Source organism: Magnolia sinica, chromosome 6 (genome assembly GCF_029962835.1).
Source record: "Magnolia sinica isolate HGM2019 chromosome 6, MsV1, whole genome shotgun sequence".
Classification (NCBI taxonomy): Eukaryota; Viridiplantae; Streptophyta; class Magnoliopsida; order Magnoliales; family Magnoliaceae; genus Magnolia; species Magnolia sinica.
In genome coordinates, this window is record NC_080578.1 from 35,036,315 (window position 1) to 35,052,884 (window position 16,570).

A 16,570-nucleotide genomic window follows, 5' to 3' on the forward strand; every position below is an offset into this window, starting at 1 on the left:
TGTTCCGGGAAGAATTAGGGTCAATTAAAATTTATGTATTTTAAATTAAATTGTTTAAACTAATATGATAATTCAAACTAAGTAAAACAATTTAATACTAAATCTTTTAAGCCAATAGTTGTTCTAGAGTACGATAAATATGCTCCAAAATGTGCACCATCGACCTGAGTTAGTACAATAAATATGCTCCAAAATGTGCACCATCGACCTGAGTTACGGTCCATGAATCGTACACTAAGGGTACATAAATTGGCTCATCATATGGTTATTGAGACGTACAATTACATGTATTCTAGATTATCATCACATTAATTACATGTATTCTAGATTATCATCACATTAGCATTCATACATATAACTGCTTCCACTCCATATAATAATACTTCATCCATTATATTTTTATTCATAAAACAATTTCTCAAAATCGGTCTTAGTCCATCCATTGGCGACTTTATTCAACTAAAATAATAAATCATTATTCAACCATATCGTAGTATGAATAATTCTCACTTTAATCAATGTAGCATTGTATATAACAAATGGAAACTAAAAATCTTAGAATAAATTGCATAATAAATTCAACCGTATAATACAAGTTTATCTTTTGCTAAATACGATCATTGGTCTTGAGTTTTATCCACCAACTTGACCTCATTTTTTGGCACTTGACTAGATCGTCCTGCATCGTTCGTCTCCGTACGATAGTTAACCCACAACATTAGTTGGCAGGCTAGTGAGTGAAAACATCATGGTTCATATGTAACATAATATAAGATAGTACAACCAACTCATATTATATGTATGCAAGATGTCATGAGATGCATGTTAAGTGGGATAATAGTTCACTTGCTTAGGTTGGACATCCGTAAACCCGAAATTTGTACTCGTCTGACATCCACTTATGTAGGTATGAGTAACTTATACCCGACAGACATACACTTAGGTAGGCATGGGCAATCTGTACATCCACTCCATGAGTAGGCTTTCATTATCGTGGGCATCTGGTAACAAATCTAATAGGCGTAACCATCCAGGGAGATCCCCCAGGAACTTAAGCATGTAATGTATGCTTAATGTGTATGTATCGATATATACAGTCAACTAGATACATCTTTCTCTGAGAGGAAATATGGATTCATGATATCGCTGATTGGCATATGGGCATGTTTAACAATAATTAGAATCTTCTAAAGCATTTACCATAAAGCAAGGATTACAATTATACAATGTTTCTACAATCATAAAACAACCATATCAATTGGGACAATCTCAACTATCAAATAATTTATCTTAATCATGTAGATATGGACACATTGGGATTCACTCACCTATTTGTTGTATGGTAGAATCCTTCAATTAATTTAACGCTTTGGAATCTATACTTCAAATTCCTATTAAGATGGTTTAGCACACCAAAATTTAAACATATTATTCCAACAAGTAAGGTCTACTTCTGATCCAAGCAAGATGACCCAACATAAATTCTAAACTTCAAATTCGAAAATCAACATGGACTGTCAATCAATGCAATCAATTGATTGACCATAGATCGATAAAATTTGAATAAAATTTATTAAGTCTCTGGACACTTTTGGCCACCTTTGATTGATCAAACCCTGCTTGTCGATTGATTGACTGCGATCGGATTACACAAGTTTGCACGTTGGACAAATTTGGTCATCCTTGATTGAATGAATTCGATCAATCGGGATCGCTCGAGGATTCCCTCAATTGATTGAACCTCGAGTTCGATTAGTGGAACTAGGTTACAAATTTCAGAATTTAGTCTCAAGATAACAATCGACCATCTTCGATTGATCGACCGAAGTTGAATAGGTTTAGTTACATAGTTCAATTTTTTGAGAATTTTAAGGTTTTTCTTATTCTTCCTTAGTTTTGGTGAATTCTATTGATCCCCTAATTGGGTCGATTGGTCATACTAGGTTACAAATTTCAAAATTTGGTCTCCAGACAAAAATCGACCATCTTCGATCGATCGACTGAAGTCGAATAGGTTTAGTTACATAGTTCAATTTTTTGAGAATTTAAAGGTTTTTCTTCTTCTTCCTTAGTTTTGGTGAATTCTATTGATCCCCTAATTGAGTCCAACCAATCCAATGATTTTACTCTTTGTCGGATTTGAAAAACTAAAGGATCGATCAGATCCGAAATATCCGAAATCTATAACTGTTGATTGAAAATTGTTTTCGACATAAATTATCGTTACCTACGAAATTTGCATATCGCTGTGGGAATTCCTCAGTTGGATCATTCTAAAATTCGATGTCCTAAAATGATTCAGCTTTAGGATCCTTTAATTTGAATCTCCTAGACTGATACATTGGATTTCTCAAAGCCGAGCTTCCCAATATGCATAAATAATGCGAAAACCGTTTCCTCTCTTTAAAAGCTTCTCCATAGATCAAAACAATAGAAAAAGGGTTAAATTGCCACATTCATTGGTTAGATGTAGGGTTTTTAGATAGGAATTACGAAGAAATAAGGTAGAATTGATGAAAAACTTGCCAACAGAGGCCTCTCTCTCTCTCTCTCTCTCTCTCTCTCTCTCTCTCTGTTGCTCTTAGGTTTAGGATTTTTTGCTGGAATTTCCTATAGATCTTCCCTATAAATAGGGGACGAGCCTTGATTCTAAAGGATTCTATTTGAATTTTTGAGTTTTGGTAAAACTAAAATTCCTACGGTGTTGGGAGTTAATTCCTGACATCTCTCTCTATCGAGAGTGCTCATACTAACTGGGCTAAGTACTTGATTTTATTAATAAAGGAAAATTAAATTATAAAATTATTTTAGTTAGGGTCTTAAGTAGGTCACGAAAATCTGGGTCGTTACATATGCTATTCAAGCAACTAATCTATATATGATAGTGTACATGTGTGTGGGATATATTAACTATTAAGTCATAAGATTCATTTAATCATGCATACATATAATTTACTGATCACTCACGAAAACATAATTAAATAAGTGATCAAATGACAATCCTAAACACATGCATCTATAGTGGTTCGGTTTGCGTACTCTATCCCTAGTGGATGCATTCAAACCATGAGAGTAACAGATTTCATTATCGAATGTTTTAAATTAGGTGCACTTCTAACCTTTGCAAGTGTACTATCTTGTCGGAGGCCTACACAAGGACTAACTCACGTACTCACCCATGTCGGTGGCCTACGCAAAGACTTACCACTTACTCACCTATGTTGGTGGCCTACGTAAGGACTTACCACGTACACATCCGTGTTGGTGGCCTACACAAGGACTTACACATGTACTCACCCATGTTGGTGGCGATACGGTCTTATATGAGAACTTACATGAGTTTGAGTTACAAACTTTACATTCAATCCTACCCAGGGAAGGTGTGTGAGGACTATTTAGACGTAAAAATCAATCAGAAGAAGAGAAGAAAATTCCTAAAGAAAATAAAATTCTGCACCATTTGGTTGTGCGGCGCACAACAAGAAGTTGCCTTGGAGGTATCGTTGTGCGGCGCACAACAGAAGTTGCTTTGTAAAAATCATTGTGCGACACACAATGGGCATATCCGCACAATGAGTATATGCGTACAATCGATCTTTTGTGAAGGGCCCACAGGTGCGAAAAGCTATAAATACCCCGCTATTCCCTATAGTTGATTCATTCGAACGGCACCGGAGTAGTAGAGAAGAGTTCATATTCTAGAAGAACCCTGGTACTGGAAGTATTTGTTGTGCGACGCACAATGGGTGACCCGCATAACAGAAAGGGGCACACAAAGGGTAATCTGCACAATGAATGCACACCACAGGCGGGCGCAGAGTGAGGGTCTACACAATGAATGTGCACCACAGGCCCATCCGCACAATGGGCCTACTAAACGGACAATCAGTTAAAATGAAGATTATTAATCTTGAAAGGATCAAAAGACCCCCTAATCTGGGTTGAGGGATCAAAGTATCTCAAGAGCATGGAATTAATCAGGATGAATATTATCCTAGCATAGTGACACCTCTATATTGAAGATTAGGATACGATATGAAATACTGCAGAAATTAACAATTAGAACATTTGATAATTGTATTGTATTATGTAAATACTTTATTTTGGAATCAAAGGAGAGAAATGATGTAAACAAATTCAGAATAAATAAAATATAGTGATTGTTCTCTTCATTCTTCATTTGTTATTATTGAGTAAAATAATTCTCCTAAATTGCATACTTTTGTTTCTTGTCGAAACGAGAACTCTAACAATTTGACAACTTACTTGTTGGATTGAGCCCCTTTTGTAGCACCTTCTTGAGTTGCTTAATTGATACTCTCTCATGCTTGAATCATCTCTCATTTTACTCCCTCGATCGTTGATACTGATGTTTGCCAATGCTTCAGCTCCAAGATGAAACACCTTACGTACAATGCTCCATTAAGGTGACCAAGGTGATGAGAGTTGGATAGAATCTTTTACAAATAATGGAAAGTTGAACTTCTGGGGATGCTCCTTGATGGACACTCTAGTGGTTAATAGACATTAGGATTTCCAATAGAATCAGTGTTTAAACTCTAGATAAGCTTGAGAACATGATACTCTTGTAGAGGGGCTTGGAATGTACGTTAGAGTGAATAATCGCTAAGAAGAGAGTATGAATCTTATTGGGATAAAGCCTAGGAGGTTTGATAGATTTTGGGATGCACTAGGGTTTCTGAAATGCCAAAATTCATCAATTGATCAAAGATCCGAATGAAATATATATAATAAGAAGGCTCCAACAGATCTCTAGCAATTAGGCTCGATTGATCGAGCCTGACCCTCGATCGATCAAGCTAGGCTGAAAATGGTCTAGTGAACTCATTGGATTGTTTTGGCCATGTTCGATCGATTGAGCTCGATCGCTCAGCAGGAATTGAAGATTCCTTGATCGATCGAGCTCGTGCCTCTAGCGCTTGAACTAAATAATATTTAGGCTAACTGCTTGTTGGACGTTTTTGGCTATATTCGATCGATCGACTCGATCAATCGAGCTTTGCTCGAGCACATTAATGAGTCTATTGGTTTGGGCAGTTTAATTTTCAGCAACTCGGAACCTTTATAGACTATCTTATCATGTTTCAATAAGGCTCCTAAGGCTAATTGATGATCATACAAGGTTTTCCTATTAAGGTAAGGATCATCAATAGATTTAAGGATTGTTTTGGGTTAAGATTGGGGTCATCAAAGTACCTCATTTACATGTTCTTCGCTCCTTGATGCCCCACATCATCTTGTCTTCAGTTTTCAGCTTCCAAGGGTTCAATCGACTACATGACACATAGACTCATGTGATTGACAAACAAGGTGTACAAATTAGTGTACTAATAATCTCTCCATTTGTCAATTGCGTGACAAAAATCTAATCTGGACAATGTTATGGTCTATGCCAATGACATACCAAAACAACATAAAATATTATATTTTAAATATAAATGATTTAAACTCGAATACATTAAGGCATGTAAACTTGCATTGCTTCCTCATAATTGCTCCCCCTAACTTCATTAATTCTTACAACAGCAAAACAATTCTGTAAAATAAAATTAAACTTGTTTTGGTGGGATTTGATCTTTCTCTCAATTTTTGTCAGTATTTGACAAATAGTTAGTTTTGTGAATATACTAAAAAAAATCATAAAATGGAAATAAACTCTATAAGTCATACATATTAGTATAAGTACATACTAACAAGGGAATACGATGCATATAAACATTAAAACATAGAGCATGCTTATTATGGTCATTTAAATGATATACCAATCGAATTAGGAATGAACAATGAAGTCTAAGCTAAAAACATGAGATATCAAAATTAAGCAACTTTAAAGCTTAAACTATTAAAACAAATGAGGCTAAAAATCCTCGAATATACCTATTAAGCACAAGATGAGGCTAAGTTCTTTGGTTTCCTATGGTGCTCACTAATGAGGCTTGAATCCTCAAATATTATAATTCAGTCCAAAGGGACCCTCTAAGGTTACCTATCTGAGGTGTTATGGTATCCCATGCTTTTAAGGAGGGTGATGAAGGCCGTTAAAACATATAAGTGTTCAGGGTTTTCATCACTAGGAGAGTCTCTTGAATCAGATTTAGACTCCTCTGTATCATCCCATGTTGCTGCCATAACCTTACCTTTGGATCTTACTTTGCTAGCGCGATTGGTGGCATTATATCCATAACTCTCATAATTGGAACGCTGTGTTAGACTTGATATTTTGGAAAACTTGCCTTTACGCACAGGTTCAACTGACTTACCCTTTATGTCATAACTCTTTCATCTATTAAACTTGAGGAATTTCTTAAAATTTCTAGACAATTTCTCCTCATTCTCATTATCACAATCACTACCTAATTAAACAATCTCATACCTATGTGAATGCCTATAAGATGTTTTAATGATGGCTAGTTTCTTTGCTATAGAGTCGACCTTAAGTGTAGTTCATATGTTTTTATGGAACCTAAGAGTTCTTCTACATTTATCTCATCTATATTACTACACTATTATATCGAGGTTATCTTGGGAGTGAACATATTTAGAAGGGATCTAAGTATTTTTCTACATATACAACCATCTAGAATCATCTTATAAATTTGACATATAGTTGCAAATATAACTAAGTTTAGAATAAAACTCCATAAAAGTTTTAAACTCTTCCATTCTAATGTTTTCAAATTGGGTCATTAAGAGCTGAAGATTCGATCATTTTACTATGCTGGTTCCTTTGTGGGAGACTTCTAAATATGTTTAAATTCATTGGAAAAGACTGCACGGCAAATAGATTGAAAGCCTTGACATCATATGTCATGCCCCAAACTTGGAAACCAGGCTCACAAAATTTTCGATCGTCGAATTCGGCACCGACAACCTTCGTAGTACCCCATTCTCGGTTGCCGGCACCCATACACCAGGTTCCGATCTTGGGATTCCACAAGGAGGATTTCTAACATGATTTTGATTCATAATGAGCATAACCATAAGCATAACCCACGAACAATAAGCACACGAACACCATCACAAAATTCACTATGATAAAAAACTTTTAAGTATAATGCGCATAAAAGGAAATACAAGATAATAAAGCCAAAACTCTGGAAGCTCTGCAGCACGCTCCTGCTGCTGAACTGCTATTACGTAGCATCACCTGCACGCAACAGTCATGCATAAGCTATAGAAAGCTTAGAGGGTGGTTAAAGTGTGTGCATATGGTAGAAAAGCAAGTTTGCAATATCAGAGTAATGTAGAAACGTCGGTAAGTCCATGAATGTCATCAGCCGTACCAAGGCTATGCGATGCAAGGCATGAGTGCTATCGGCCATATCAAGACCATGCGATGCAAGGAGTGAATGATGTCAGCCATAACCAAGCCATGCGATGCAAGTGTAACTCAAGCACACCAGTCCTTATCCGAATCCATATGTCATTGCAGCTCATCGCCAGAACATCAAATATTAGTATAGTTCTCACTCTGGATAGTCACTGGGGTCTAGTACACTCTACGCCAGCTTGCCGCCCCTATCCTAGTGCACAACTGGGTGAGTAGAAGAGATCTCACTATCCGCTAGCGAATATCAGGCCCGGCTCGTTGATAGCGGACCTATTCCCTAAGCTAGTCAATCTCAACCTAGAAATTGCCCCGTCACTCAGGCGGGTAAGGTCACACCCCTTTCCAACCGACCATGACACAGTGGGAGACATGGCCTACTGGTAAAAGACCCTTGTGTGCTCATGTATCTACTCAGTCTCGACGTTGGAGTCATCCTCTGGTACTAACGAGTTTAAGGATTTTCACCCAGGGACATTTATGGCACCCCGATGTTAAAAACATTATTTTCAGTATCCAATCCGACCATCCATGATGTGTCTGTGGAGGCCATGGCCCTGATGTCGCTAGGGCATACAATAATCACAATCACATAATGCAAAGTGCATGAGTCATGCAGTCTAATCATGCATCAATCCTGCGCATACCGTGCGCTCATGTGGGATAACTCCACCTACCAGGGAGTCCCATAAACCACCTGCACTATGGCATATGTAATGGTCAATCATATCTCATAACAAACATACAGATGATGCATATGGGCATGTATCATGATGGTATGATGTCGCAAACTCATAATTGGCAATGGTAGCCGGTATCGGCAATCGGCATCGATAATCGGCATCGATAATCGACCTCGATGCAAGGCGAGGTCCATAGATGGATGGCCGATGATGGATCAATTAAAATCAATGGGGCTCAAGCGTTTAGGTTAACCTACTAGAGAATGATGAGGATGAGCCTAACAAGGCTTAAGGGAAGGTCACAATATGGACGTCGAACCATCATTGCCCATCAATGTGGACCTTTAACCAACATTACTCCCAAGGAGTGACCCACATAGGGCCAAACATACAGTGGGCCCACGGCCCCGCACCAGGGCCTAATATACATCATCATGAGCCTCAATTGCATCAAATGGGCCGAATTAATTGAGCCTGTCAAATGGGCCGTTCACAGGGGGCCGAATCAAATGGGCCAGTACAAATGGGCCGAATCAATTGGGCCGGTACAAATGTGCCGAATCAATTGGGCCATTCAAAGGGGCCGAATCAATTGGGCCTAATACACATCACTATGGGCCTCTACCCATGGGCTCCAAATACATCACAATGGGCCTCAACCCATGGGCTCCAAATTCATCACAATGGGCCTCAACCCATGGGCCCCGAATACGTCATATTAAGTCTCTTAAATACAACAAGTAGGCCGCACTACTTAGGCCACACCATTCATCCAACTATAGAGATCATTTTAGAGCATTATCCAAACAATGAATCAGATTAAAAGATCATCTGGACCATACCACAAATAGCAGTGGTGATAATGATTCCCATAGTTAAAAATTTAGAGGGCCACCATAGCATTTATTTCCCATCCAAACTGTTCATAAGGTCACGAGGACCTGGACGGTGAGGGGAAAAACAAATATTATATTGATTCAAAATTTCTATAACCCAAAGGGGTTTCAATGGTAGGTGTTAACACCACTGTTTCTGTAGAGTGGTCCACATGATACTAGATCTATCTTATTTTCAGTCTCAAATCTTGAGACAAGCTCGTCAGATGAATGGGCGGTTTGGCTGGATCACATACATCAGGGGTGGGGTCCACGTTCGGACGGTGTGGATTAAAATACATGCATCGAGTGGTCCACATGTGTGGCCCATATAAAACTCATACGGTAAGGTGGACCCCACCGTCCTGCCCATCTGGACAGTGGATATAGAATGTATACATTTAGGTGGGGTCCATGTCCAGTGGACTCGACGGTGTGGACTGCCACACGTGCAGCAGGCCCCACCGTCCAGCATCACATGGGCGGTAAGATATAACACATACCCCATACGTGGGACCCATAGGACTTGCTGTTGTCAATACAACAACAAAGTAGATGGTGGGGTCCACAAAAATGGACGGCCTGGATATGACCCATACATCATACGGGACCCATAGCTGTTGACGAGATTCAGCAGCTAGGCTGCTGTTCGGATGGTTGAGATATGTCACGTCCCTCGTGATTAGGCCCACCTGCTAAGGTGATTACATCAGCTCTTAGCTGATGGGGTCCACCTGTCCCCGTGAACAGTGGATACATTACAGACATCACGGCTGGCCTCATGGTACCGTCCAAACTCACCCGGACGGTGCAAATCTTCACACACATTAAAGGGTGGGTCCCACGTGGGAGTGGCCCACCATACTATTATGATATTAATAATATATATATATATATATTATGAGGTGGCATTGAGGTATGGGTGGTGTACTTGACTTGATTGATGGGACATGTTTTAGAGATTCTCTCAAAATTCAGAACGCGCGGCGTTTTCCTCGAGATGAATGGGGGCCCATATCTCCTGGACTGGGTATCAGATCGGTGCGCAATCGCGGTGTTGAAACCGCGGTGACGGCGCGTTCGCTAGGGTACAAGTTTCGAGTCAAGTTGACTTTGATATGCATGACTCGACTTAGGATCATGTGTAAAAGTCAGATATGGGTCGAGGGTTGCTGAAATTCGATTGGGAAGACCATGGAAGCCTACAGAATAGTACGGTATAGGATACGGGTCTTACAGCTCTTCCCTCATAATAAAAATTTTACCCTTGAAATTTACATCATCACCGCAATTAGACATAACTCATGAGGAAGAGGAAACATGACATCATCATATAATAATTAAAGATAGCATACAAGATACAACATATAATCAATCATCAAAGAGATGAGGATAGCGCTCTCGAATCTTCACCCTGGCGCTCCCAAGACGCCTCATCAAGAATGGTGACCCCAGGAACTGAGGGTGGGAATGACCTTGGTCAGGAATACTTCGGACATCAAGGATACAAGGGACTATTCAATGTAAGAAGCACCACGAACCTCTCGAGATGTGGGAATGGGTGTTGTAACCAGAAGATCCTGTATGGGCTAAGGTTACACCATTGTTCAAACGACCACGACACGGAGGAAGAGTTGACTATTGATAAACGGCCTCGTGGTTGCTTTGTTCCACGGTGAGGTGGCATTGAGGTATGGGTGGTGTACTTGACTTGATTGATGGGACATGTTTTAGAGATTCTCTCAAAATTCAGAACGCGCGGCGTTTTCCTCGAGATGAATGGGGGCCCATATCTCCTGGACTGGGTATCGGATCGGTGCGCAATCGCGGTGTTGAAACCGCGGTGACGGCGCGTTCGCTAGGGTACAAGTTTCGAGTCAAGTTGACTTTGATATGCATGACTCGACTTAGGATCATGTGTAAAAGTCAGATATGGGTCGAGGGTTGCTGAAATTCGATCGGGAAGACCGTGGAAGCCTACAGAATAGTACGGTATAGGATACGGGTCTTACAGCTCTTCCCTCATAATAAAAATTTTACCCTTGAAATTTACATCATCACCGCAATTAGACATAACTCATGAGGAAGAGGAAACATGACATCATCATATAATAATTAAAGATAGCATACAAGATACAACATATAATCAATCATCAAAGAGATGAGGATAGCGCTCTCGAATCTCAACCTCGCGCTCCCAAGACGCCTCATCAACAGAATGGTGACCCCACTGAACCTTCACCAAGGGAATGACCTTGGTCCAGAGGACCTGATCCTTCCAATCAAGGATACGAACTGACTATTCAATGTAAGAAGCATCCTCACGAACCTCTCAAGCTGGTCAAACTCAACCTAGAAATTACCCTCTCACTCAGGCGGGTAAGGTTACACCATTTTTCAACCTACCACGACACAGTGGAAGACGCGGCCTATTGATAAACGGCCCTCGTGTGCTCATGTATCCACTCAGTCTCGATGTTGGAGTCATCCTCTAGTACCATCGGGTTTAGGAATTTTCACCCAGGGACATCTATGGAGCCCGGCTGATAGAAACAGTATTTTTGGTATCCAATCAGACCATCTATAATGTGTTTATGGAGGCCATAAACTACCTGCATTATGGCATATGTAATGGTCAATCACATCTCATAACAAACATACAGATGATGCGTATGAGCATGTATCATGATGCTATCCTGTCGCAAACTCATAATCAGCAACAGTAGCCGGTATCGACAATCGACATCGATAATCGACCTCAATGCAAGGTGGGGTCCATAGATGGACGATCGATGATGGATCAATTAAAATCAATAGGGCCCTAACATTTGGATAAACCCACTAGAGAATGATGAGGATTAGCCTAATAAGGCCTAAGGGAAGGTCACAATGTGGATGTCCAACCATCATTGTCCATCAATATGGACCTTTAACCAACATTGCTCCCAAGGAGTGGCCAACATAGGGCCAAACATACAGTGGGCCCACGGCCCCGTACCAGGGCCTAATACATCATTATGGGCCTTAATTGCATCAAATGGGCCGGTCAAATAGGCCGAATCAAATGGGCCGGTCAAATGGTCTGAATCAAATGGACTGGTACAAATGGGCCGAATCAATTGGGCCGTTCACATGGGGCCGAATCAAATGGGCCGGTACAAATGGGCCGAATCAATTGGGCCGTTCAAAAGGGTCGAATCAAATGGGCCTAATACACATCACTATGGGCCTCTACCCATGGGCTCCAAATACATCACAATGGGCCTCAACACATGGGCTCCAAATTCATCACAATGGCCCTCAACTCATGGGCCTCGACTACGTCATATTAGGTCTCTCAGATACAATAAGTAGGCCGCACTACTTGGGCCGCACCATTCATCCAACTATAGAGATCATTTTAGAGCATTATCCAAACAATGAATTAGATCAAAAGATCATCTGGACCATACCACGAATAGTAGTGGTGATAATGATTCCCATAGTTAAAAATTTAGAGGGCTCGCCATAGCATTTATTTCCCATCCAAACTGTTCATAAGGTTATAAGGACCTGGACAGGGAGGGGAAAAACAAATATTATATTGATTCAAAATTTCTATAACCCAAAGGGGTTTCAATGTTAGGCGTTCAACACCACTGTTTCTGCAGAGTGGTCCACATGATACTAGATCTGTCTTATTTTCAGTCTCAAGCCTTGAGACAAGCTCGTCAGATGAATGGATGGTTTGACTGGATCACATACATCAGGGGTGGGGTCCACGTTCGGACGGTGTGGATTAAAATACATGCATCGAGTGGTCCACACGTGTGACCCATATAAAACTCATACGTTAAGGTGGACCCCACCATCCTGCCCATCTAGATGGTGGATATAAAATGTATACATTTATGTGGGGTCCACGTCCAGTGGACTGGATGGTGTGGACTACCACACGTGCAACAGGCCCCACCGTCCAGCATCACATGGACGGTAAGATATAACACATACCTCATACGTGGGACCTATAGGACTTGCTGTTGTCAATGCAACAACAAAGTAGATGGTGGGGTCCCCACGAATGGATGGTTTGGATATGACCCATACATCATACGGGACCCACAGTTGTTGACGAGATTCAACAGTTAGGCTGCTGTTCGGACTGTTGAGATATGTCACGTCCCTCATGATCAGGCCCACCTGCTAAGGTGATTACATCAGCTCTTAGCTGATGGGGTCCACATGTCCACGTGAACAGTGGATACAATACGCACATCATGGTTGGCCTAATGGTACCGTCCAGACTCACCTGGACGGTGCAGATCTTCACACACATTAAAGGGTGGGTCCCACGTGGGAGTGGCCCACCATATTATTATGATATTAATATAATATTAATATATATATATATATATATTATATTAATATCATAATAATATTATATATATATATATATAGATGCACACACAGCAGTAGGGACGCTGGATGGTCTGGATACATAATCCATCCACTATCAAGGTGGGACCTCGTGGTGGCCCACCATATATATATATATATTATAATATATCTATATTATATTATATTATATATATATATATTATATTAAAAAAATACAAAAGGGGAGGGGTGTGTGTCCAGCGTGTGGGTCTTCCCGCCGTCCCAACAGTGGACGGTGGATCCCTCTTGGAATGTGGTGGGCCACACCGTCTGATGGACAGAGTAAATTTAACACACATCGGTGGGGCCCACTCCATCCTAGGGGGAGAGAGAGAGAGAGAGAGAGAGAGAGAGAGAGAGAGAAGACACGTGAAGGGGAGGGACCCCACCATTATTGGGCCCTCCCCAATACAATGCATACATCAAGCGGGTCCCACAACAAGTGGGCCCTTTAAAAATTGAAATCAACAGTGGATCACCCACCTATCGGCCTTCTCCTTAGCTCCTTGGACTCCAAGGCTCCTTAGCTTCAATTTTAATGGAGGTTGATGGAGAATGAATGGTTGAGATGGGAGATGAGAGGGTGGGAAAGTGGGCACACTTGTTTGCTCTTGAAAATGCTTGGACGTTAGAATTTGTTGCTTGGGAGAGTGTTTGAGAAATGTGGGAGAGAGCGAAGTGATAGGATGATATGGGATAGGTGTTGTAAAGAAAGGATGGTTAGGGTATGCGCTTAGTTGAAAATTATGTAAAAGAGGGATGGGTAGGGAGAGAGAGAGAGTTGACTTAGGGAAAAAGAGTGATGGTTGCTTGTACTTGGGATAGGGTGAGGTGGCATTAAGGTATGGGTAGTGTACTTGACTTGATTGATGGGACATGTTTTAGAGATTCTCTCAAAATTCACAACGCGCGGCATTTTTCTTAAGATGAATGCGGGCTTATATCTCCTGGCTTGGGATCGAATCGGTGAGCGAGTCATGGCATTAGAACTACGGCGACGGCGTGGTCACTAGGGTACAAGTTTCGAGTCGAGTCGACTCTGATATGCATGACTCGGCTTAGGATCACGCGCAAAAGTCAGATACGGGTCGAGGGTTGTTGAAATTCGATCAGGAAGACTGTGGAAGCCTATGGAACGGTACGGTCTAAGATACGGGTCTTACATCATAGGTATACCCACTCTCTTATCGACACTCCAATTAGATTTATTTTTGAGAGCACTAATGGTTGTACCATCAACCATGACTTGTTCCATGGACATCATCCATCTTTGTTTGACAATTGCCTTAACTATAAGGTCAAGGGATGTTAGAAATACCCTCATCCTAGCTTTCCAATAGGTGTAGTTAGATCTGTCAAAATATGATGGTTGTGTGATGGCTACCCATCTTGGGTAGACATCATTCTTATTTTATTTGGAGCAACTCAATATGGTTAAGCCCTTCAAGAGCTACCTACTCTGATACCAACTAAAATTGCATGTGGTGTAGGATACTCTATCATGACTATGCATGTAAGCTTGGCGGAGTTATAAAATGGTTGCTATGTGCCTTTGGGGGGGGGGGGGGGGGATGATTAGGACCAATTAAAATTTATGTCTTTTAAATCAAATTGCTTACTTAAACTAATACACTAATTCAAACTAAGAAAGTCAATTTAATACTAAGGCTTCCAAGCGAATAGTCGGTCTAATCACATAGACTACAATAGATATTTTATTCAAACAACTAGTCTATATATGATAGTATACATATGTATGTGGGATGTGCTAACTATTAACTCTTAGCATTCATCTAATCATGCATGCATATAATTCACTAATTAATTACATAAACATGATTAAACAAGTGCTCAAATGACAATCCCAAACATAAGCATGTATAGTGGTTCAGTTTCGCTACTTCACTCTCTGTGGATGCACTCAACCCATGAGTGTATCAAATTTCATTATCGGAGGTTTTAAATCAGGTTAATTTCTAACCTTACAAGTTTACATTCCCACCGGAGGCCTACACAAGGACTTACCCATGTACTCACCCGTGTCTGTGGCCTACGCAAGGACTTACCATATACACACCTATGTCTGTTACCTACATATGGACTTACCCACGTACACACCTGTGTTAGTGGCCTATATAAGGACTTGCATACATACTCACCTGTGTCAGTGGGGATACAGTCCTACATGAGAACTTACATGAGTTTGGGTTATAAATTCTATACTCAACCTTACATAAGGAGTGTGAGGACTCTTATAATTGATAATTTTGTCAGATTGAGCTCCTTTTGTAGTGCCTTCTCGAGTTACTTGATCGATGCTCTCCAGTACTTGAATCAACTCCTCATTTTCTGTCCCGATTGTTGATACCGATGCTTGTCAATGCCTCAACTCCAAGATTAAACACCTTATATGTAATGTTCCATTGAGGTAACCAAGGTGATGAGAGTTGGGTAGAATCTGTTACAACTAATGAGAAGTTGAACTCCCAGGGAATTCTCCTTGATGGACACTCTAAAAGTTTATAGATAATGGAATTTGCCAATAGAATCGGTGTCTAAATTTTAGAGAAGGCTTGAGATTATGATCTTCTCATAGAGGAGCTTGAAATGCTCATTAGAGTGGAGAATCACTAAGAAGAGAATTGATCTCACTGGGATTAAGAGTTTGGTAGAGCTTAGGATGCATAGGGTCTTTAAAATGACAAAATTCATCAATTGGCCAAAGATCCAAATGCAATATATATAACAAGAATGCTTTAATAGATCTCTAACGACTAGGCTTGATTGATCAAGCTTGACCCTCAATCGATCGAGATAGGCCGAAAATGGTCTATTGATTTCGCTGGACTGTTTTTGGCCATGTTCGATCGATCGAGCTCGATTGCTCGAGAGGAATCGAAGATTCTCAATTGTTTTAGCTCGTGCCTTGAGCGTTCGAACTAAATCATGTTTAGGCAAGTTGCTTGTTGGATGTTTTTGGCCATGTTCAGTCGATCGACTAGATCGATCGAGCTTTGCTTGAGCACATCATTGAGTCTGCTGGTTTAGACAATTTAATTTTCAGCAGCTTAAGACCTCTATAGCCTATCTTATCATGTTTCAATAAGGTTCTTAAGGTTAAGGTATAATCACACAAGATTTTCTTATTAAGGCAAGGATCATGTAGAGGTTCAAGGGTTGTCTTGGGTCAATGTTAGGGTCACCAAGGCACCTTATTTACATATTTTTTTACTCATTAATGCTAGTAT